The following is a 2963-nucleotide window of genomic DNA, read 5'->3' as shown; positions in this document are numbered from 1 at the left end:
TCTTCCTTCATCACCATAGGCTCTTGCTCAGATATTGTTTCATACAATTCTTCTGTGTCTGCCAATTCCTTTTGATACAGTGACTCAGTATATTCTTTCCATCTTCTCTTAATATTTCCTGTATTATTTAATATTCTGCCTAAATCACCCTTGATTATAGCAACTCAAGGTTTGAATTCTTCTGTTCTTTGAGCTTAAGAAATGCTGAGCGAGTTTGGCCCTTTTGATTTTCTGACTCCAGCTCCTTGCACATTTCATTGTAATATTTTACTTTGTCATCCCGCGCTGCCTTTTGAAATCTTCTGTCCAGCTCTTTAGTATTTTCAATTCTTTCTTGTGCTTTGGCTTTTCTGCACTCCAGTGCAATATTCAGAGATTCTTCTGACATCCATTTTGGTCTTTTCTTCCTCCTCTGCCTTTGTAATGAACATTTGCACTCTTCTTTGATCATACCCCTGATAACCTCCCACAATTCGTCTGGTCTTCGTTCAGTTCTGTTCAAGGCCAAAAACCTGTTCCTTAGATGGTTCTGAAATTCAGGTGAAATAGATTCAAAGTCATATTTTGGTTCCCGTGGATTGCTTTAATTTTCCTTAGCTTCAGCTTGAAATCACACATGAGTAGTCGGTAGTCTGTTCCACAATCAGCACCTGGCCTAGTTTTCACAGCTGATATTGAGCTTCTCCAGCAGTACTTTCTGCAGATATAATCAATCTGATTCCTATGCATACCATCTGGTGAAATCCATGTGTGTAACCTGTGCTTATGTCTCTTAAAAATGTGTTTGCAATGAGTAAGTCACTGATTGTGCAAAATTCAACCATTTTATCTCCAGCTACATTTCTGTCACATATTCCATGTTTTCCAACTACTGAATCTTCTCTGTTCCCAACTTGCATCTAGATTGCATGTTTGATCGATCTCCCACTGTCAAAGTTGGTAGAAATCCTCTATTTCCTCTACTTTGACTCTGGTTGTTGGTGCATATATCTGAATGATAGCGGAATTCACTGGACTTCCTTGTATGTGTATGGATATTATCCTGTCACCCACAATATGTACTTCAGGACGGATCTAGAAATGGCTTTTCTAACTATGAAAGCAACCCCATTTTTCCTTACCTTTTCATCTCCACAGTAATATCATATGATTATCTGACTCAAAATGTTCCATGCCAGTCCATCTCGTCTCACCAATGCCTAGTACGTCAATATTTATTCCTTAACAATATCTAATTTTCTTACATTCATGATTCTCCCATTTAATGTTCCACTCAATAGTGTCTGCTTACAACTGTTCCTCTTCTTTTGTATTTTCATACTTGAAAGCTCCACCTCAGTTGCTCATCCTAGGTATAATGATATATTTTGCACCTAAAAATATTTTCTTAAGCAATATATTGATAATACCTGAGATTGTAGCTCAGGCTTTTCTAAGGGTGTATCCCTTCACTCAAACTTTTTGATTTGGCCATAATTTAGGAATGGTAGAAAATATTTTACTTAGAATCTTATACCTCATGAAAGTAATTATAATAATTTACCATTGAAATAAATAAAGATTATCTTAATAAGACTCATGTCTGCCCTATGATGATAGAATAAAATGAGAAACTAAAATAGTAATCATCAAAGTTGAAGCCATTATTATGGTGTTGGAATAATTAATAGCTGAATGTGATATCAAAGTTTTATTGATGAAAATGGTTTTCTAGTCATTACCTTTGACTTTGCCACGTGGATACATGGAATCATACAAACAGAACATGTTAGTCTATTTGAAAGTGGATTAGCTAGGCTTTTGATTAAATTCAGTGGATTCAGCAGCAGAATTATAGAATCTCACCACGAACAAAAAAGAAATAGGAATATAGTGTGTCCATTTTGGGGTCAGATATTCTTGCACCAGCCAGACCTACTGACCTAGACTGATACCCTATGGAAATAGAACCAGCCTTTGTCCAAGTTTGCTGGAGTATGTGGGGACAAGTGCCATAACTGGTAGGACTAAGGGAGCTTAAAGTCATGAGGCAGAATGCTAAAGGGCCTGAAAGCATGTTTTGGAAGCTGTTCTGATGGAGAAATTGTATCTTGTTGCCAATTTGAATTCCTGTTAACTTCCCTAACAAACCCCGTAATCTTGAGTATGGTTCTCTGAGGCCTGTGAGCTATTGCAATGGAACTTGGACTCAGCAAAGCAGTAATATTGGTATTAATATTAACAGAAAGAGGTGGAAATTTTCCTGTGGAAATTTGTTTTGTGCTGTGAATGTTGTGGATGATGGCAGTTCCCGCATGTGGAGTTAGCAGAGGTCAGAAATGGCAATCCACACACAATCCTTGCTTCTTTTCCCCTGCCCCTCCACTATGCTCTCAGAGGCTATAAAGTCCTCAGGAGGAGATAGCTCATCTTTCTCTCTCAAAGCTATTGGTAGATTTGAACCAACAGAGAGGTGCCACCTTTAGGTTAACAGCACAACTTTTGAACTAAGCTACTAGCTCCTCAATTCCTTAGAACTAAAACAACAAAAAAAATAGGCCAAATAGAAGTAGTAATATGTTTTACATGATACAAAGTTTCTAAACATGGTGACTTTTTTTTACATTATTTTCTGGTATATAGTTTTGCTTGTTAGTCAAAGGTGAAGAGTTATGAAAGATTTAGGTTTTGTATATTATCCTCAAACTTTAAATGTATATTTGTTAATATCTTCTTGTAAGATTTTCTTAATCTGAAAACAATGGGTTTAGATGTTCAATATAGTCTTCATCTTTAATAAAATGCAAATGCTAGAGGGAACAGATTTTAGTACTCCAGTAGCAGAGCAATAAAAAACATCACAGTCCTCATGCATATTCTCATTTTATATTTTAAAGACATTCATCTATGTTATGAGTTTTTAAATGGCCAATCATTTTTATGTGCAATGTCACAATATTTTTTCATCTAGGAAATATATATAA

This window comes from Elephantulus edwardii, unplaced genomic scaffold (assembly GCF_000299155.1).
Source record: "Elephantulus edwardii isolate Elephantulus edwardi_28Jun2011 unplaced genomic scaffold, EleEdw1.0 scaffold00001, whole genome shotgun sequence".
NCBI classification, from domain to species: domain Eukaryota; kingdom Metazoa; phylum Chordata; class Mammalia; order Macroscelidea; family Macroscelididae; genus Elephantulus; species Elephantulus edwardii.
The sequence above is the reverse complement of the archived record's forward strand: the minus strand, read 5'-3'. Positions refer to the sequence as shown.